Source organism: Miscanthus floridulus, chromosome 10, assembly GCF_019320115.1.
Source record: "Miscanthus floridulus cultivar M001 chromosome 10, ASM1932011v1, whole genome shotgun sequence".
Classification (NCBI taxonomy): Eukaryota; Viridiplantae; Streptophyta; class Magnoliopsida; order Poales; family Poaceae; genus Miscanthus; species Miscanthus floridulus.
In genome coordinates this window covers 26,616,215-26,638,455 of record NC_089589.1, presented here as the reverse complement: position 1 = coordinate 26,638,455, position 22,241 = coordinate 26,616,215, and the positions used below count along the sequence as shown (strand labels likewise).

The 22,241-nt window shown below is 44.6% G+C and overlaps 1 pseudogene; it reads right to left on the bottom strand.

Annotated features, from left to right (window-relative positions):
• The window catches only part of LOC136488277 (cysteine-rich receptor-like protein kinase 44), a 44,726-nt pseudogene that overhangs the window by 7,989 nt on the left and 14,496 nt on the right, over positions 1-22,241 (bottom strand).

The window sequence follows — 22,241 nt, the reverse complement described above, 5'->3', positions numbered from 1 at the left end:
ACTAGTAGTCCTACCTGTGTCCCATAGTTCCAAATGGAAACACGCCCTGATGCATAGCCTGCCAACAACCTATGGTGCGCACACCGCAATTAATTAGAGTACATCTGTCTAAATCAATTCAAGTAGAATAATGGAAATGAGCATTTCTGTCCAGTGGGACTGTCTATCTATTCACCATGTTTTGGTTGGGTGCACATCCATGCAACGGATAAATCCCCCTTCGTCTTGTATCAACGACTGATACAACCAAATAGCAACCGATCGCCTTATTAGAAATGAACCGAGACTGCACATGCCACCATACTGATGCCAACCTGAACATAATGGCACGTGTACGTACATATATACCTGATGGGCTGCTACTTCCTGACATCTTGTTGCTGGATCACTGGTGACATCAACCCTCAGTGTCGCTCGATGCACCACAGTCCCCAACTCCTTAACACACCTCCATGAAGGACGACTCCAAAGTCGACCCAAAGAATCGAGGTCTTCCACCGACTTCGTGGTGACCATCATCACATCAAACATGCCTTTTCCTGCTTGTACCGCGGATTGCTGTTGCTTCCTCATAGTCATGTAAATAGTCACGCTAGAATGTGTCCCCAACCTTATGAAAGGTGATGATGATGATGATAGAGGGTCCCTCATCTCTCCGTAGTATGCCTCCCACACATATGGATAGCCAACGCTGGAACGTGCATCTGTGAAGGTCGGTTTAATACATACACCAATAAGATCGTCTGTCCTATTGGTTAGAGTCATTGGGCATTTGATGACATCGTTTTGCTCGAAGGGAAACCAAATATCCAGCGGGTAGACATCCAACCCCTGGATACATAAGAATAATAGTCTCGTCAAAGGACTAGGACCCAATGGAATGAATGATAATACACCTACTGGTGATAAAAAAAAATGTGAGGTGCATGACAAGATTTGATCATCAATATATTCTAGCATTATCGAAAAAAAATCTTTTTAATTATTGGGTTAATTTTAGCATATATTCTACAAGAAATAAATTGTCAAAGATATGCATTATATTGAATCCGCATGAAAGAAGAATATTGGATTCCTCCCTTGGCCTCATGGATAGAAAGTCTTTGGTAATTTACCTTACTTTCTTTGTCTCCTCCTTTTGACTGACCCTGAGTTTCTTAATTGACCCTGGTAATTTACTCACTTTTCTAGATACATAACAATTGCTATGTATTTTAGATATATAATATGTCTAGATATATAGTAAGATCAATGTTTCTAAAAAAGCCAAAACATCTTATAATTTGGAACTGAGGGAGTTATACTTTGTAAGTTGTTTTGTTTTTCCTAGGTTTGCTAAGCACCTAGATAGAAAAGACAAAATGACTTACAATTTAAATGGAGGGCACATATATTAACAAATAGGGCCCCTTTTGGACACCTAGATATTAATATTTATAGTACATAATTAATATCATTCGATAGATCGTTGAATCTATTTTCATAATAAACTTATTTGAAGATACAAATATTCTAATATTTTGTATAAACCTAGTCAAACTAAGAAAGTTTGACCGGCATGAACATCATAGCAACACTTATCTTGGGACGGAGGGAGTATATTTGATTCCATCAGCCTATGCATGCCTTATGCGCAATTCCCATCCATATGTCAGTAAACATGAATAATAAATGCATGTCTTGGAAGTCTACCAGCATATTAGAATGATACAAGTGATGGTTCAAGTGCCATTTTACACTAGTGCAAGTGCAACTATAGCTCACATTTCTTTATAGCAAATTTTTGTGAAGGCTAGATGGGAAGAGGGAAGATGGGGCTAAGATAGAGCTACCAAAGCTCAAGATTGGCATGGCCGAGCACTCCAAGAAGGGTAGGACAATAGAGCTCGGGCATGGAAGGCTGAGTCAGAGGTTAGTAGGGTGATGAAAATGGTCTATTTATAGACGATGAAGAGGGAATTGAAATATCAGTGGGGCGGCGATGATCTTTTCAAACAAGCAGGCGAGCGGGGTCATGATGAAGATGAACACGCACGTGAAGCTCATGCACTCAGCTAGAGTGAGACCTTACATGTCAACTACAATATGAGAGACTGGGATTACTGCGGTACACCTTTTACCACCATGGCCGTTGATAACAAAGTGAAAACTTTAATTTGAGAATTAAGAAAACTCTGGCTTCTCCCGGTCATGGCAAGCTAGCAGCACTTGTTGACTTCCTAAAGTTATGGAGTTTCCAAACGTACTAGCACCGGTATACTTTCTAAAATTATGGAGTTTCCAAACGTACTGCATGCATGCATGCCACGTCATTATTACTAGAGAAAGTTACAATTTGAGGGAACTTGCCATACACGTTAGAAGGTTCCTAATTATTGAAACAACATAACACTCGTCCAGCAAAAAATGTGTACCATAACAAAGATTGTCACATGAAGTTTGAATATATTTTTTTACATCTTCGTCAAATTACGTAGCTCCTCTCATTAAAAAGAGCAACGTACTATACAACATGCATGTTCGTGGTCGTGTTTCCTGATATCACGAGATCTTGACAAATCTCATGATTTTCAGACTTTATTTGTTCTTTTAGAATTTAAAAACCATTCAGCCGCACGTTCGTGGTCGTGTTTCCTGAACAAGATGTTCGAAATTTCTTTTCATTTCCCTGATAAGGCCTCACACCGGACTCCATAACATGAATATCATTTTTTCTACTCATTTTATTCTATTATTTGAATCACTTGCTGTTCAAATTTGACTTGTACCAAAAAATTCTAGAAATGCAATAAATTAATTAAATATAGCAAACGGTTCCAGAAATATATCAAATCTTAACATGGAGTACCACATGTTGTATGTAGAGAGTAGAAAAAGTTTCAAGGGCAGAAGAGAGAAAAAAGTTTAGGCTTTGCCGAGAGCCAACACTAAACACTCGGCAAAATGATTAATTTACCGAGTGCCATAAAGAAACACTCGGCAAATAATGTCTTTGCTGAGTGTCACTAACGGACACTCGGCAAAGTGCTAACGGCAGGGCGCTCGAGCTGGCGACCATTGCACGGCCGGCGCACGTGCTGCTATTTTGCCGAGTGCCTGATGTTTGCCAAGTGTTTCGTTATGATTTGCCGAGTGTTTACTTTAAGGCACTCGGCAAATAGGGTTTTCTGCCGAGTGCAATATGTTTGCCGAATGTTTCCACGGTGGCACTCTGCACACAGCAGGTTTGCCGAGTGCCCGATAAAATACACTCGGCAAACCCTCAGGCACTCGGCATACCTACTGTTTCCGGTAGTGATGTATATATATACCGTTGCTAACTATGGTTGCTGCAGACTCAAAGGTCATGGTGATTCAGATCATGTGTGGCCACAAAAGAGCAGGAAGCCTAATAGATTATGATTTTACATTGTCAAATCATATGCGGTGCCCTTATAGAATGATTGTTGGTTGGTTAGTTTTCCGTAAAACGTTTCTAAATAAAAAAATATGGCGATCTATTACCGGTGGTATTAGCAGTAATAGGTCACCTTCTTTCATCATATCTACCTTGATAGACGATCCACAGTTAATTGGGAGTACCACAAAGCCCCATGACAGACATCCATGGGCCATGTGGCTCGTACACAAAGTGAACACTGAGTAGATAGCCACATGGGGCTGGGGCATGTGTCTGTTGAAAAGATGAAGGAGGGGACTAGGTCGGCCGTGGAGGCTAATTGGACCAAAAGGGAGGATCAGAGACGGGATGCTACACCATAAGAGCATGTGCTATATATGCCATGATTAAACTTACCTGTGTTTCCAATGAAGCACAGATGTCAGTTTCAATGAAACCGCACGTATGCTCCATTTCATCAAGCCTCCCGATTACATAAAGTGTATCTGGCCTATCCACTGGATTAGGGTCAATGCACCGATTTCCAATCTCCACACATACTCCCACATGTTGCAACCATATGTCTTCCTGAGATGACTTGAACCTAATACTCCAACTTTGAAGTACCTAAGAAATGGCAAATATGAGCAGGGGTTTGTCGAATAAATAATGGATATCCAAAGTATATATGTAGGACATGTAAACAACGTACTCAATATTACCCCCTCCGTTCTGCAAGCAATACTTGTCCATAGCGGAAGTATTTCCACATCAAATTTGTAGTTTTGCAATATTTCCATACCCTACATCTAATTAAATACAAGCCTATAAAATCATGCCTAAGAGAATGCGGTAGACAATAATACAATCAATCCAACACCCCCTGTCCAGCTTATCTGGCTCCACCACCACTAGTACAGAAACGGGCTTTACTCCCGGTTGGGAAACCCCTTCAGTCCCGGTTTTCCGGACACTTGTAGAAGATACGGCCCTTGCTGGGACACTCCTTCCTCACCCGGTACTCCATCACAATCTTCTCCTCACACTTGCCGCATGCAATGAGAGGGAGGTCCGGCCTCAGTCGCTTTGTAACCCGATGAGAGGCCGAGGACCCGGAAGCAGTTGCCATCTACTCTCTATACTCATTTTTAATATAATATAAATTTCTCATTTTATAAACAAATAAAATTAAAAAAAACTCTAAAATTCTCTATATCTCTAAAGCATGAAGTGTGCTATGCATGCTAGAAATGAAAGCTCAATACTAGTTTTGAATAACTACTTTAACCTTCCTTCATCCAAATATGCAAACTTTAAAGTGATTTTGAGCTTAAATGGCTTACACATAAAAAAAATCTACCATAAAAAAACCATATATATCTAGTCCACAAAATGAAATAAGCTACTGATGAAACATGAGAGTATAAAGTTGGTAACCTTTAGAACCAAAGAATCGATGGAGAAATGGAAGAAATCTTGTGATCACCGGTGATGAGGAAGAAGAGAGGCCGGCGATGAAGCAAGAACACTGAGCTCGAAGTGGCTCGGACTCGGGAGGAACAAGGGGTATATAGGAGGAGACCTTTAGTCCCGGTTGTAAACAGAAACCGGGACTAAATGTCCCTTTCTAGTCCCGGACGGAGCCTCCAGCCGGGAGTAGACTTTTACTCCCGGTTGGAGGGACCAATCGGGAGTAAAAGTGAACCTTTAGTCCCGGTTGGTAGCTCCAACCAAGACTAAAGGTCCCCTCCAGCAAAAGCCTGGCGCAGTAGCCGTTGGGCAATGACCTTTAGTCCCAGTTGGAGCTACCAACCAGGACTAAAGGTTTCTCTAGTCCCGGACGCAAAAAATACCGGGACTACAGCCAAATTTCGAAGTGGGTCAAAGGTTGTTTCTCTACTAGTGCACTGAAAGGCGGTAGAAAAGAAATGGTTGTGTTATTATAACATTTAATAAGGCATGGATGGTAATTTCGAATTTAGTTATTTTAAAACTAGTATGTACTTCCTCAGTTTATGTGCACGATATGCTATGAATAAGTATCACATAGAACAGTGGGCGTAACGTGCAACCCAAGTTGGTATCAAACTTAGACCAAACAATACTGGAGTAGAAAAGCGTACATTCAATCAAATTAATAACACCATGTGAACGGCATTTCGAAATTTGATCTAAGAAGATACAGTAGCTAACCTTTTACCTGCAAGTAAAAGAGGCCCTGTTTGGCTGATGATTTCTGCGGCTGATAAGCCGGCTGATGTTGTTTTGTTATGAGAGAAAAACAATATACCATAGCTGATAAGCCGGGCTGATAAGTTCAAGCTTGGTGACTATATGTACTCAGTTCTATATATACTTCTATGCTGCATTTTTTTTTAGCTTGTCCGGTGTATCTTTTGCCTACTGCTCGGTTGCTTATTTTCCAATTCTAGAATTTTCTACGTTAACTACCTAGTGCTTGGTGGAAATATGTTTCAATCATTTACAGTTTTTTCTCTGTTTCCACTGCTAAATCTACTACCTACCATGATTAAGCAAACCCAAACTTAAGTTGGTGTATATAAATATAAACAAATGCTGGTATTCAAGACATTCTCATAATAATTCCTCCAGAAAACTCATTGAAAAAATGAGTAGAAAAGCAATTCCTATAAACTTTGTTGTTGGTCAAGGTAAGGGAGAAACAGTAAGCAGTATGACATCGGGGGCCAGTATCAACTACATAGATCTATTAGAGTTCTATAATAAATAAGAAATGTAATTTCAATCACAGGCTTTAGAAATACGTACTAAGCAAGTATCGTATAAGGCTTTTACTTGTACACTGCACAAAACCATATTGCAGAAGCTAATCAGACTGTTATTTTGAGTTTTATCATTTATATGTCTTGGAACAGGCTGTTCTTACATTCTGAATGTCAGAATAACCCTTCCGTCCAGTCAATATCTCCATAATTATAATACCGAGACTATATATGTCTGACTTGAATGTGATCACCCCACTATAGGATTCCGGTGCCATGTATCCCCTGCAAGGGAGAGGGAGATTTTGTGGTTTGACTCATTTAAATGCAAAAGGAATGCAACATGTCCTCATTCAGCAGTATATTTGCTGGTTCGACGTCTGAATGGGAGTAGTAGTACCCAAAAAAGAAAAGGTTCTTTAAAGATGATTTTCTATCTTACACTGTCCCGATCACTTTTGAAGTTATAGCCTTGCTTTGTTTTTCATCAAAGAACCTTGCAAGACCAAAATCAGCAATTTTCGGTACCATGTTCTCATCCAGAAGTATATTTGCAGGTTTGAGGTCTGAATGAACAATATGAATATCTTGGTGAAGATGATGTAAACCCTCACAAATTCCCTTGATTATTTTATAGCGCGTTCTCCATTCAAGTCCTTCAGATACATCTGCAAAGTGAGGAGCAAACTTTTAAATAATTGGAGGAGTATGGTTAATTGGTTATTAGGATACTTGAAGTCCTTTGCATTTCATCAGTCGTCCATCCGTTCATACAAAAGAAATTGAGGAAAGGAACAAGATGTTAACAAACAAAACGCTAAGTAATATCTATAGTTTTGAATGCTATGAACAGAAAAAAAGAGCATTTAACTTATTACATGGGTTTCTGGATTTTCCAACAAAAAAGGAAATGTACCGGTGATATGCTTGTCAAGACTCCCTTCAGACAGAAACTCAAAGCAGAGTAGTCTTTGTCGTTCTTCAGCCTGGATCATCTTCCCCTCATAGCTCAAAATTTTCCCTTGTGTGTCAGAACAGTACCCCAAAAATCGCACTATATTTTTGTGCTATGCCTTCATCAGACAACCAACCTCTTTGATAAATTTCTCCTCATCCATATCAATAATGTTCAACAGCTTCTTCACAGCAATGACTGACCCATTCTGAAGTTCTCCCTACAGTGACAAAGTTGTATTATGCCTTATGTTCAACTGTAATCAAGGATAAGGACAGTTGGGAGCAAGTTACTGGTAAGTCGTACCCTGTAAACAGCTGCAAACCCACCACTGCCAATTTTCTCATGATCGGAGAAATCATTCGTGATGGCCTTTAGAAGCGATATTGGCAGGTTTGTCGGCTCTGCACTTGGATCACGCAGCATGCACTCCAAGAGATGTTCCATGGTAGCATCACAATCCATTTCTTCCCTTCTTATCACCTATGAATGTAGTCTTCAGTCCGAACAAGAAGCATAACAAAATGTTCTCTTAAAAGAGAATAATAAGCACTAAAACACGCTTATTGTAGGTGAGAAAAAAAATTCAATGTTGTCCCTTTTTTTTATTCTTCCAACTTGATCAACCTTTCCCATCGAGTTTACTGACAGTCCCCGGATGAGTAAAACAGGTTACTAGCAAAAGGTCACCACCAGGTTAAGATTTTTCAGCAAATTACACACAGAACAATCCCCGGATCAGTTAAGCTGGTTACTAGCAAAAGGCCCTACATGCGTACTCAGGCATGGATGGAGAGAAATCATTGGAAGAATCGATCACTAACCTGAAAGAAGATGGAGGCCTGCACGCAGGTTGCAACTTGCAAAGCAATGCTGCCTTCAGATCCGGAGAAGAAGAGTGCCCGGCTTCGTCGATAAATACAATGCTGTAGATAAATAATACATACAATTGTATAACAACAAGGATCGATCACGACCTTTACGTTTTTTTACGTAAAACATCTGTGGAGACCTGCGTGGACTTGGCCGGCTGGATCACTCGAAGGACCCTTCCTGTGGTAGGCCGTGGGGTCTGTGTCTAGTGAATCGGCCCATTAGCGCCCTAACTGGGCCATGACAAAGCACATGCCAAAGTTGCTTATGGGCTCTACACTGAAAGTAACCAGAGCAAGAAAAAGAAAAAAAAGTAATCTCAAGAAAAAAAAAAGGAAAAAGTCTATTTTACCTCACTCAACTATCGCCGTCGTTGTCACAAGACGATATACAGGAGTTATTCCAAAGCCTCTTCTCCCTTCACTGCTTGATTTTTAGCTAGCCTGGACCTTACAAGGACCCATGACTCCTTGATGAATGGTGTACAATCAAGTACCCCTAGATGGATTGCTCCACCAGTAGGTGTAGCAAAGAAGTAGTAAGGGATGAAGCAGGCACGGCAATAACTACTGCAGTAGTAAGGGATGAAGCAGGCACGTTCCTAATGATTGTGATGAAAAGGGTAACTAACCTAGAGACATTGGAGACGATGGTGTGTAGAGAAGATATGTGTTTAGCAAACGATCTTTATCTAAGGAAGGTCAAGCTGGCGACCGATTGTGTGAACATTGTTCGAGCCCTCAAGGAGGCGGCCATATCATTCGAGAAATCAAGGCAATGAAGGAGGCAATCCAAGCGGTGGAGTTTATACACGAAAGACGAGTGTCGAACGACGAGTTCGATGGGCTTATGAAAAGGTCGATTTACGAGTCATTAGGAAGGCATGTATGGTTGAGTTTTCCCATATGGAATTTGTAATCAGATTTCGCCTGCTAACTAACCAAGAGACGATCCTTAAAAACTATCATCGTCATTCATTTTTTTCTCTTTGAACTTTACAAGGCATCTTACCTCTTGAACTATGAAAACCGTTCAGATTAACTCCATGCCCTTGTTTGAAGCGGTTGTCAAGATGGTTCCATTTTTTTAGTTAAAAATTCCAGTAAATATTTAACAAGATTTTAAACCACAGAAAATGTCTCTAAACTTCGGAAAAAAAAACGATATAAGCCTTAGAGATAGATTGGAATACAACAAATCCAAATAAAATATTTAGAGCTTGTGAAATATGTCAAAAAGCTTCTAAAAATTAGATTTAGCTCTAAAAATTGGAAATATATTTAGAAAATCTGGAAAATTTCTAAAACATTCTAATTGAAGAAGCATTATGAGGTCCGAGCTAAACGTGTTTTAAACAAATTCATGTTACTCGTTCCATCTGTCTTGACGATTGGTCCACTATGCTATTTGACGGGAAATGATGCGGAGGTACTGTGCTATTTCACGGGCTATGTATGTCTGCATGGCTTGGATTTTTTTATTTTTAGTCCTTTTTTATTCAATATTTTAATAATAATCATTCCTAAAAAATTTACATATCTCACCCTTTTGGTCGCGCCAGTGCCGTTGGCGCGACAAAATAACGTTGCCGCGCCACATGCATTAGTGCGGCAACATCTGTCACATTAGACGACGTTTCCAACGTAAAAAAAGCTTGTCACACCACTTCTATTAGAAGTGACAGTATTGTTCCATCGAAAGTGGCATGACAAGACTGAACCTTAAAAAAATCATAACTTTTTTATACGACGTAGGATGAAGATGAACTTTATATGAAAATTGTAAATCTTGATGATATATACAACTTTCTAGTTTAGGGTTTTCTCATTTGAGGACGATAAGGTGCTCAAAAAATAATATAAAATTTCAGGAGCATAATAATAGTGTACTAGTGCTCGTCGCATTAGAAAAATAATACATTTTCTATATGGTGTCAAATGAAGATACTCTCTCCATCCACAAAAGAATGCAATTATGGGATCCATGCCGATCAAAATAGCTCAAGTTTGACCAAATTTATAGCAAATAGTATTAATATTTATGTTTCCAAATAAATTTATTATAAAAATGTATTCTATGACTAATCTAATGATACTAATTTTGCATTAGGAATGTTCGTATTTTTTATATAATTTTGGTCAAAGTTCAAACTTATTTGACTTCTCGAGAAACGAGAATTACATTCTTTTGTGAACGGAGGGGATATTTTTTACACCAAAGTTGTAGCACCCAATGAGATGTACAACTTTTATAATTTTGAGTTTATGGACGTTAAGATGCTCAAAAAATAATATAAATTTTTAATAGCATAATAATCGCGTACTAACAGCTTGTCGCATTAGAAAAATAATATCGTTTTTGTATCGTGTCAAGAGAAGACACTTTTTATATCGTTTTTGTATCATGTCAAATGAAGATACTTTTTATATCGTTTTTGTATGGTGTTAAATAAAGATATTTTTTTATATATGGGAGGGGATGGGAGTTTATTTGAATCCGCCTGCTTTGGATGGCTCCTGTTTAGAAGGTTCCTGCGTACTTATGTGAGGGAATGTAATGTAATGGACATATGTGGAGGAATGGAATGAAATAAAATGGGTACAATAAGAGGGATGAGATAATCTTGGATCTGCTTTTTTTTGTGTGTGGGGTGGGGGGATGGTATGGTGGGGTTATCCTACGGACTAGGAGGATATATGATCTTCTTCTGTATGTATGGGACCATAACAATGCAAGGGATATTGCAGTGTATAGTACGTGTCAAGGCTTGTTTGGATCTAATGAGCTAAACTTTAGTCTTTCACTTTTTGTCTATTTTTAGTCTTTGGGGAACCAAACAGGTGGGCTAAAACGGAAGGACTAATTTTTAGCCTCCATTTGTCAATTTGCCTCTCAAGGTGGGCTAAAGATGACTAAAAGTGTTTTTACTCTTTTTCTCTCTCATCTCCCTTTCACCTTTTAGCATATAGATCCAAACAGCCATCTTGGGCTATTTGACTTTGATACAAACAGCCATCTTGTGTTATTATTAGTAGTACTCACTCCGTCCCCAAATATAAGGTGCGATTTAACTTGGTGTGGTTTTCAAGAACATATTTTGACCTATAATTTCTCTTATAATATATAATTTATAGGAAACAAAAGTTTGACCATTAGAAAATATTTCTAAATATAAATCATACATAACTACTTTTGTAATACAAACTTTTGATATTGTGAGGCTAATTATTAGTCAAAGATAAATAAAGTTTAAATTTTGAAATACGTGTATGCTTTATATTAAGGGACCAGGGAGTATTAGCTAGTTTTTTTTCCGTAGCTAGCCAGGTAGCACCTACCGAATTTTTTACTATTTGGCCCTTTTTCGAAAGTTTCTCACAAATAGACCCCTGGCGGAAAGAATTCCGGAAATGGACCCTTGGCTCGGCGCCAGAGTGACTGGCGCCGAGCTCGGTGCCACGGTCACTGGCGCCGAGGTCCTGGGCATGGGGAAATGCCCTGCCAGGGGGCTCGGCGCCAGAGTGGTTGGCGCCGAGCCCCCTAAATATCTGCCGCCCAACTTTCTTCTTCTCCATCTCGCCCTAGCCGCCCCTGCCCGCGCCGTCGCCGCTCCACCGCCGCGCCCGCCCACGCCACCGCGCCACGCCGCGCCGCGCCTCCGCTGCTGCTCCGGCGGCCGAGCCCGCGCCCTCGCCACGCCGCGTCGTCTCAGCTGCTCCGGCGGCCGAGCCCGCGCCCTCACCGTGCCGCGCTGCCGTTTCTGCTCCCTCGCCCGAGCCCGCACCGCGCCGCCGTGCCCTCGCGCCGTTGCCCATGGTTGGCTGCAGCGCCACGCCGCCACGCCCTCCACCGCCATCCTCGCCTTAGCCTCGCCTTGGTCTCCACCGGTGGCCTCGGCCTCGCCCCGCCTTGCCCCCTCCACCGCCGACCTCGCCCCGCCTTGCCGCCGTCCACAGCCGGCGTGCCTCCCGCGCCCGTCAAGCCGGACTCGCCGCGCGGAGCGCCGGGCACCCCGCGGCCGCCGCGCGCCACCTCTGTCGTCGGCCGTGCCACCGCGGGCCTGGATCTTCAACATATTGGACCTTAAACCTAGGGTTTCTCATTTCATCCACAACAATGAACCCATAACATAACTACATGCGGCTTGGTTTGCTAGCTTTTTCCACGCCTTGGAATCAACCTACGGTTGTATAATACATATATTGAGGGATACAATAAAACCCTAAGTGATGACGATCCTTAGGTTCAAAAATCCGACTAATATATACCGAATCGATGCGAAAAAAACAAGGAGGTGAGAGAGTATACCTTGCTCTCGAAGATCTACGGATCAAATCAAGGTTTTCAAGGTCCAATATGTCGATTCGTGAGGTAGGGTGAAGTGGGGAGAGAAAAACCTGAGAGGGAGGAGAAAGAAGAGGAAGAACGCTCGGGGAAGAAGGGTGGGCTGGGTTAAATGCAGGTGGCTCAGCCCCAGCCACTCTGGCGCCGAGCCCCCTGGCAGGCCATTTACTTGTGCCCAGGAGCTCGGCGCCAGTGACCGTGGCGCCGAGCCAAGGGTCCATTTCCGGAATTCTTTCCGCCAGGGGTCTATTTATAAGAAACTTTCGAAAAAATGGCCAAATAGTAAAAAAATTCGGTAGCACCTACCAGTTTGTGCGTTGCCTGGTGCTAGAGCCTAGGTAGCTCCATATTTATCTAGTGAGGAGAGAGAGAGAAAACTAAGGCCTTCTCTAAATCTAGGGGCTAAAGTTTAAGGGTATCACATCGAGTATCATATGGGGGTGTCATATTGGAGTGTTCGGATAGTAATAATAAAACAAATTACACAGGTCATCAGTAATCTGCGAGACGAATTTATTAAGCCTAATTAATCCACCATTAGCACATGTGTTACTGTACCACCACATTGTCAAATTATGGACTAATTATGCTTAAAAAATTCGTCTCGCAAATTAGTCGCAATCTATGCAATTAGTTATTTTTTAGTCTATATTTAATACTCCATGTATATATCCAAATATCTATTGTGATAGGAATTAAAGTTTAGAAGAAGAAAACAAACCATGCCTAACTTATATGACACTAGGGCCGATAGTTGCTGGTGTAGGACAACCCAGAGCCGCACGAAGCTATGTCAGACCCCTAATGGCTTGTTCGGTTGTTGTTAAAATCAAAGGGATTAAAGGGGATTGGAGGGGTTTGAGGGGAATTTTGAATTGTAGGGGATTTAATCCTCCTCAATCCCTTCCAATCCCCTTGGTTTGGGGGGTCAAACGAACAGAGCCTAAGTAAGCAGGATTGTACTAGGGCTCTTCTCTAGTGGTAGTTTGACACACTTGGGCTAGCAAGAGTAGGTAGCAGCAAGATTTGTCTAGGTTGTGCCAGTAGTTGTAGGTAGCAGCAAGATTTGTCTTCACTGGTAGGGCGAAGGTAAGTTGTGTCTAGGTTGTGCAAACTCACCTCCAAAAAAAAAAAGAGAAATAATAGAGAGTTCGATTAAAAATTTCATCGTATATATATTTCTGAAGACATGTCTATGCACTGTATATGTCAAGTAGTTAAGCAGGATTGTTGGTTCTGGATTCTCCGGTAGCAGTAGTCTGACACTACTGGCACCTCGAGGGCATGTGTCTCGCGTGGTGGTACTACCGTACTAGTAAGACGGTCTCCAACGAAGCCATATTAGCACCTAAACTTAAAATAAATAGCAAGAGATCTAAAATCAGTCTTCAACAAAGTATCTATACGGAAGACCTATTTTTGGTTGTCTGAGAGATACAACCCAAATATGGGCATCGTCTCTCCTAGAAACCCATTTGCAGAAAGGATTCTCTCTTGAGTCTTATTGTTGAAGAAGATGTCAAATAGGTATTTAACCTTTTATCTGTAGCGCTACCTAAATGACGAATAGATCTTGTATTTTAAATGTTGTTGTTGAAGATAGGGTAAGCATCACTAATAAGCGGAGGACACGAACTAGTCAAAGCCAGTCAAAGTTATTGCTTCCACGTTAACCGTGAGCACGACGAACGCCCCTGGCCAGGTTCCCAGCCTCCAAAAGTCCTCTAGCATTTTTTTTTTAGTAAGGGCATGTTTGGAATGCGGGAATTTTTCTCTATTCTTGTGTTTTTCTGTAAAATTGAACTGATTCCTGTTAAATTCCTATGTGATTCCTGTGCCTGCGTTTCAAACATGCCCTAAAAATGTGCCTGCAGCTACCCGATCTCACATCAGAGATATTTTTCTTGTCCCTGATCTCCTCCCTAACACTATGCACCTTGGGCACCTAATTATTTTCAACCACAATGATAGAAATAAAGCTTATGATTTTATTCTCAACAAATTCAGAGCTAAACTTACTATTGTTAAAGCTAACAAGCTTAACCATGCAGGCCGTCTTACTTACATTCAGTCGGTCTTGGCTTCGATTCCGGTGTACTATATGTCTACTGTGCTTTTCTCTAAGACTTTTGTAGGTAAAATCATAGCAATCATAAGAAGATTTTGGTGGGCGGACGTCCAGGACGATAACCCTACCTCCCCTATTGCCTTCAGATCATGGGATGACATTTGCCAATCCAAGGAAAATGGTGGCCTTGGAGTTAGGGACCTCTACACGGTTAACAAAAGCCTACTCACCCATGCGGCATGAACATTGCTACTAACAAAAATCAGCTTCTCACCTCCATTCTTAAGGCTAAATACTACCACAACTTCTCCTTTTGGACAGCTAACACCAAGGACCTCGTTCCATCTTCTGGTCATCTATTTTGCAGGTAAAAGAGAAACTTTGCAAAAAAAAACTCTGTTTATCAAATACATTCAGGTAACGGCTCCATTTGGTCTTCACCATGGTGTCCTGTTTGGAACTCCATCCATGACCACATGATTTTACCGGTTACCCAGCTTCCACTGCCGGCTACAGTATCTGATCTTTGGCACCCCAACTCCCAGAATTGGAATGTTGATCTAATTGCGAACATCGTTGATGATCAGGCTGTTCAAGCTATCACTGCGGTCCACACGGTTGACAACGATCAGCAAGATATCCTCAGATGGACGCCAGCCACAAATGGTCAATGCTCAGCTAAAAATGTCTACAGGCATCTTAGCAGCCAGCAGACCATCCAACTACCTCAACAGGGTTCTAGAAGCATCCACCCCCAAGCTAATCAGATACTACAGAGAGCTTGGAAAACCAAAGAACTACCACCTCTAATCAAAGCATTTACTTGGAGACTCATCAGAAGAGCTCTCGCAGCCGCTGATAGAGCAGCAAGGTACAGCACCCACATTGACAAACAGTGTGCAGCCTGCGGTGCAGTGGAGGAAGATACCCATCTATTCTTCCATTGCCACCTTCCCCGGGCAGTTTGGTTCTCTGCTGATCCACCTCTTCGCACTGATAACCTGCCGCACGAAGACGATGGAGTCCAGCTAATATTACAGGCTATTATCTCCAACTCCACCCCTAATACCCTGTTTATTAAAATCCTAATCACTATGTGGTATTTGTGGAAGGCCAGGAATGATATACGCTTCCAGAGACAGTCCTGGACTCCTTGGCAGGTTCACCACGCTGTTTCTGCACAGATCGCGCTCCACATTCAAGCTCTACAACCAGGAAACAACATCACGCCAGAAACTGCAGCAAGCTCTGGAAACCGAGAAACAACCGACCGGCAACCCAACACAAACGGCACAGGTATGCCCTCTGTATTTGCAGGCAATGTAACCGCACCCAATAACGGACCAACCAGGGAGAACAGTGACATCGACAGTACTAGCCAAGGTACAAACTTTGCCAATGCAGATCACTCGGCGCCCAACACCAACCACAGCCAGGCGTCAAGACATCCACACCCACATCGCTCCCTAGTCCAGCCTACACAATCAGGTATGCTGCTGCTCAATGCAGGGAATACTCCAACCACAATTCAGGCGCACAGGCAGTTGACCATGCTGCTGGAAAGACTCATTGCCCACTGTCTGACAAAGCTGCAAGGATCTAGATGCTACTCAGATGCATCGACTTCGCCAGGCATGCCTCGTTCGATTCCCAGAAATGCTGGAATCGGTGTATTCATCATCAACACTCAGGTGCAGCCGCCACAACAGGTCTACATCAAGGCGACGATGAAGGACTTCACCTCAGTCCTAATGGCAGAGGCTGCAGCCCTGGCTCTGGCTACAACTGTCTGCAGCTGAGCAATATAAACTTCTTGACAGACAATCAAGAGTTGGTGCAATTCCTAAATGGCTCTGATATCTCCAACCCTCCTGATTGGAGAATAAAGCCATTTATCCAGATTATCAGGAACTACACCCAAGGAAGAAGCACAAGCATCCTCAAGATCAGCAGAAACCAGAATCAGACAGCAGATCTGCTAGCTAGACAGGCACTTAGTGACTTAGACCTCAATCTCATCAATCACTCCTGTGTCTGTTCCAACCCGGCACATGTACATCAGTGCCCACTCCCTTTGGCACTCCAGCTTGTAAACATCAACTCTGTGCTTACAGCTAGATGCTGTTAAATGAAATTTGATTGTTGTCAAAAAAAAACGTGAGCACGACGACGGACACGGCATGCATTCATGTGTAGTATGGTTTACTGAACGGTGGGACAGAGTCGCCGGCAAGCGCATGCATGCATGACTTCCCCTGGGTGAAACAGAGTGCGAGAGCTTTGCGCTGCGCGTGGTGAAGGGGTAGCAAGTCTACATACCCTTGAAGTCGACGGTTCCGTGTGGTGTGGTGTGGTGGGCTTGGCCCGTTTAGACGCACCGAAGGAGAAGAAAGCAGACGAGGAACAAGACGCAATTGGACTGCCTGCCACAGTGCCAGCCAGAGGAGGGAAAGGTCGCCATCGCCTTTCGGCTCTCTCTCCCGGTCCACATCGTCCATCCATTCTCAGGGTCAGGGCGCGCAAACAGAAACAGAAACGTCCCGGTGGGTCTCCATGGTCGCTATCCTCTGCTTTAATCTCTGACCCAGAGCCCACTCGCACCCCCCAGAGAGAGTCGCGTTTATTCCATCCCCAACCATGGATCGTCGTCTCGTCTGATGGATCGTCTATTCCTAAAGATTCAGGTTGCTGGTGCAGGAAACGAACGAACCACCTCCCCGTGCCGTCCCCGGCCGCGTGCGCGTGGGTCGGCACCGTGTTTTTTTATTATTATTATTATGAGTCGGGACCGTGTTGGTTAACCCTGTTCAGCGGTTCAGCAAAACCGGCTGCCGGCCCGTAACCGGCCCACCGAAACCCATCGAAACCTGGGGAAACAAAAAAGGCGCTGGCGGCAGTGCCGCAGCGCGAGCGCAAGAGCTCTCGTCCATGGGCGCCCATGTTCACGAGAGCTTTCTCCGTCGGCCTCGAATTGGAGTTGGAGCAAGACTCGCCGTCGCACGGAGCTCTCAATCCATAGTTGCAGTTGAGCCTTCGATTCTGGGTCCATGGGCGCCAACGCAGAACACCTCCAAGCTTCTGTCGGAGCTCTCAATCCATAGTTGCAGCTGAGCCACGTGATTCATTTTCAGCTACGCAATCCATGTTAACCATTGAAAACCGGGTGACCAAACCAACCCAAGAAACTAATCAAATTTATGCCAACCCGTCGGAAACCAGCCCGCACCGCACCGGGGTACTGATCCTGGGTTGGTTAGGGATTTAACCAGAACCCGCCAAAAACCAGCCCATATGAACCGGGTTAGTGCTGGTTACGCACGCGCAGTGCGCGAGAACGTGGCGCGTTTCGTCGTCTGCAGCCGGAAAGGTAGGGAAAGAGGAGGGCAGCGGAAAAAAAGAGTCCAGCAAGAATCGGATTCTGCCGGGACAAAGAATTGATGAAAGCGGATGATGCGGCAGGAGAAATGTCATGGCTGGACTGGATGCCTGCATGGATACGCCGGCAGCATGGGCAGTCGCAGTTGGGCACCAAAGGTTTAGGTTCCTCCTGCCGGGGGGGGGCGGCCTCCTCCGCTTTTACGCAGCGGTGACGAATGAAAAGCCGCGTCCCTTGTGTTGTCAGCACTCAGCACCTTGGGGCACTCGGAGACGGGAGGCGAGAGACGCAGGCCCTGCTGTCTGTGTATGTCGTGTCACGCTCCATCCAGGTCCAGGACGAGCCGCGTCACGGCACCTCCTCGATCGCCTCTCACGTCCCGGTCCGACCGCCTTTGCATTCGCCGCACCCGCACCCGCACCCCGGCCATTTCGTCACAGTCAGTCACGTGCCCTACTCTTCTGTCTCGTATCTTTTTTCTCGCAACTTGTACGAACGCATGATGTTATGGCATCAATGATGCGTGCTCCCATTTGGTGTTGCTGCGCTGCGTGCACACTTTGCCTGGCACGACGCTCGATCGTCTCACCAGCTTGTTCAGGAAACACGGCCTTTCCATCTATTCCTATGGAGGTTACTTTAGCTAGGATCAGGAGCTAGTATGCGTCTTTGAGAAGCCTACTGTCAAGTACTTTTCTAAGAATACGTATGGATGCTGCATTATTATCTTGCCAACTTTTGTTTTCAACTTATAAGTAGTAACTAGCAGTACAAGTAGCAGGCGAAGACGACGCAGTAACAACAAACATGGTATGACGTCTCTACCAACCATTTCTTCTTATATAACCAAAAAAAAAGAGGAGCTCGTCTCACGGCCTAATGTCAGAGTCGTTCAATTTAACCCTAATTAAAAAGTTCGTTTCACCCTTTGTCATGCATGCATGCATGCATACATCACACAACGTTCTGTGTGCCCGCCCATGTTCTCGTAGCTGATCGAGGCCCCGTTTCGAACGCGAGAAAATCTAATGGTTTTCGTCGTGACAACATAAGTCGATCGTCGCCCTAATAAGTTTTCCAACATGAAGCCCTTTTCAAATTCACTGCCAAATACTCCGTTTTACTCTTTGGCAAAGCCTCTCTTCACCTACAATCGCAGCCTCATAAATTTAGGATGAACAAAAGAAGAAGAAGAAAAAAGTAGGGGTGTTCGCCTTCTCCATCAATGATGATATCTCCGGCGAACCAGACACAAATCCCGGCAAAGAGAAAGCTCCTCGCTCGACACGGACCTTTCTCTCTCCGTCCTCCTCCCCTCCATGATTTCAACATTTTTTTTCGCGACCAGGTGTGTACCCGTTTTTCATTAAGAGGAAGAGAATTTAAACCGTACACAACCAAGAGCGGGCCGTTGATTTAGGCAAGCGGCCTCGAGCAACGTCCAGCTAAGAGACCTACCTGACTACTGGATCCAAGGTTTGCGATTACATGCCCAAAGAATTTTGCGACCAATACAGATGAAGCGTGGCCAGAGGCGCGAAGCCCGCCAGCGCCCAGTCTTCGCCTTCCTTGATCGCCGCCCTTACGACATCGAGCACCGAAGATGGCCCTCTACCAAAGACTCGACAATTTCTTTCCTTCCAGATTGTCCAGGCGACAAGGAGCAGCAACGAGTTTAACAGGGGCTTGGACGCCAGGTCGATCCGACCCCTCTATTGTATCCACCACTTGTTGAGTTCCTGTACGCGGTCCGGCAATAGGGCCACCAGATATATGGGCTCCAACAGCGCGTGCCAGACTTGTCTGGAGAAGACGCATCCGAGGAACAAGTGGCACGCTGTTTCGAGTGCCTGATCACATAGAGCACATGCGTCGTTGTCTTGAAGGCCATGCCACTTGCGACGGTCGGCGGTCCAAAGTCGGCAGTGTAGGGCGAACCAGAAGAAAAGCTTTACCCGTGGCGGCGCCTTGGTACGCCAAAGCTCTTTGGCTCCCAGGAGCCTGGTTGATTCTGCAAAGAAAGCCTGGTATGTTGAGGAGACCGAGTACGCCCTAGAGGAAGACCATCTCTACACAAAACGATCCGGCTGCAGCTACTGCAAGTTCACCGATTGCAGGAGCTCCCAGACTCGGAGGTAATCACATAGGACTTGCGTCGTCGTGGCTCTGGTGATGACCCTCGCCCATCGGTTGTTCCGGAGGGCGTCGCACAGCAACCATTTGCGCCCTGAACGCGATATAGTAGCGAACAGGGCCGGGGCGAAGAGGTGTAGGGGCCCCACCGATGACCAGTTGTCTGTCCAGAGTCTTGTGGACGCGCTGTCGCCCACGGTGACTGTCATGCTCGCGGCGCTCATAGCGGCGACGCACCTTTCAGGTCGTGATGGCAAGCTCACCCAGCAGCATTGTGGCTCAGAACGTGAGAGCCACTCCCAGCGTAGTCGCAGCGCTAATCCAAAGAAGCACAGATCGATTACTCCCAAACCTCCAGGATAAGCCGGTCGGCAGACAACTGGCCAGGCGACTTTACACTTGCCGCCGGTGTAGGAGGCGGTACTAGCCCAGATGAAGGACCGCCGGAGCTTGTCAATTTGCTTGACTGCCCAGCTGGATAGGCGGCATGCAATGCTCAGGTGCCCTGGGACAGCGGACAACGTGACCTTGGTGAGTAGGACCCTGCCGGCATTGGTCAAGAGCCCCGCCTTCCATGTCGGGATTCTGGCCGCGACGGAGTCGATCAGCGGCTGCTCGTCCGCGCGTCTCAATCGCCGAGGCGAGAGAGGTATTGAAAGGACCTAGGATGCCGCCTAGAGGGGGGGTGAATAGGCGTTTCTGAAAATTAACACCTTTAAATGCGGAAACGATAAGTAAAGAGAGTTTCCAAAATGGAAACTCCAAATAACGAGTAGTACCACCCCTCACAAGTTAGTCACAGAGTATATAAAAGATAGTAAATAAATCTAGGAGCCAAATGCCTGCAACCAAAGAGTTAGAACACAATACAATTCAGTTTGGCGCAGGGGCTAATACCGGACGTGTCCGGTAGGTATACCGGACGTGTCCGGTATTCACGACTTCTGTGGAACAGCCCCGAATTTGCTCCTTTTGATTTCTATCTTCAATCCAAACTGCAGGAAACTATTAGAGATAGTAATATACACAGAGTATCTGCAGAATAGCTAAAGCAACACAAATATCAAATGAAATGCGAATTGAGACACGATATTTGTTTTACCGAAGTTCGGACTCGTTCGAGTCCTACTCTCCGTTGAGGGGGCTGCGGGTGACCCAGCGAAGGTCAGCCCTAGAGGGTACCACGAAGGTCACTCTAGCCGGAGTCTTTTCCAACTCCTTTTCCTCCTTCCACTAAATGATTCCGAGGCGGCGGAATCGACCGTTATAAACTTTCCGAAACAACCACAATCTCTCGGTTGCTCTCCGGCGACGCCTAGCCGTCTAGGACCGAAGAGTCCAAGAGTAACAAATGCGAATCACGAGATTGACAATATGCACAAGTGCTCAAGTGGTGGCTTGCTCTCTTTTTCAAATTCTTTCTCAACCCACAAATTGATTTTGCAATTTGGATCACACACTCACTAAGAGAGGGTTTAGGAGAGTTGGCAAGGCTCAAAAACGTGTGTCTATCTCAGTAGAATCAGCAGCCTCCAAAGGTGGAGGCTTGGGGGTATTTATAGCCCCCAAGGAAAACTAGCCGTTTTATAGCCGTTGCAATACCAGACACGTCCGGTATGACTCATACTGCGCCAACGGTAATTAAGTTACAGTGAAGTTGTGAGGCGTCGGAACTCCCGAAGAACGCCGAGACTTCCGACCGTCGGAACTCCCGTCTCAAGTCGGAACCCCCGACCCTAAGCAATTTTGAAAAACATGTAACTGAGTTAAAGTTAGTGAGGTGTCGGAACTCCCAACACATGTCGGAACTCCCGACCGTCGGAACTCCCGACTTACGTCGGAACTCCCGACCCTCAAGGCTTTTGAAAACTAGCCGTTGGCTTCTTGGTCATCCATACCGGACACGTCCGGTATGACCAGAACAGTGAACCCTCCAAGTTAGTTGAAGTGCGAGACGTCGGAACTCCCGACCCATGCCGGGACTCCCGACCGACGGAACTCCCGACCTACGTCGGGACTCCCGACGAACCAACCCGAGAAGAACAATTTAACAGCTGCTGGGCAAATACCGGACACGTCCGGTGTGAATACCGGACACGTCCGGTATTGCCAGACCAGCAACAAATCAGTTAGCTCTTTTGTCGCTCAAATTCTCAAAACTCACATGGGTTGGCTTGAACACTTATGAAACATTATCTATCAATATGATGCGTCCCTCTTAATAGTACGGCATACCTATTAAACTCAAGATCAAAGGAAAAATGAATTTATACCACTTGAGTTGATTTCTTTTGAATTGATGCCGTCCCTTCCAATCTTCATCAAGTAAGGGTGCTAACAAGTTGATGTTGATCTTTTCACTTGAGCAT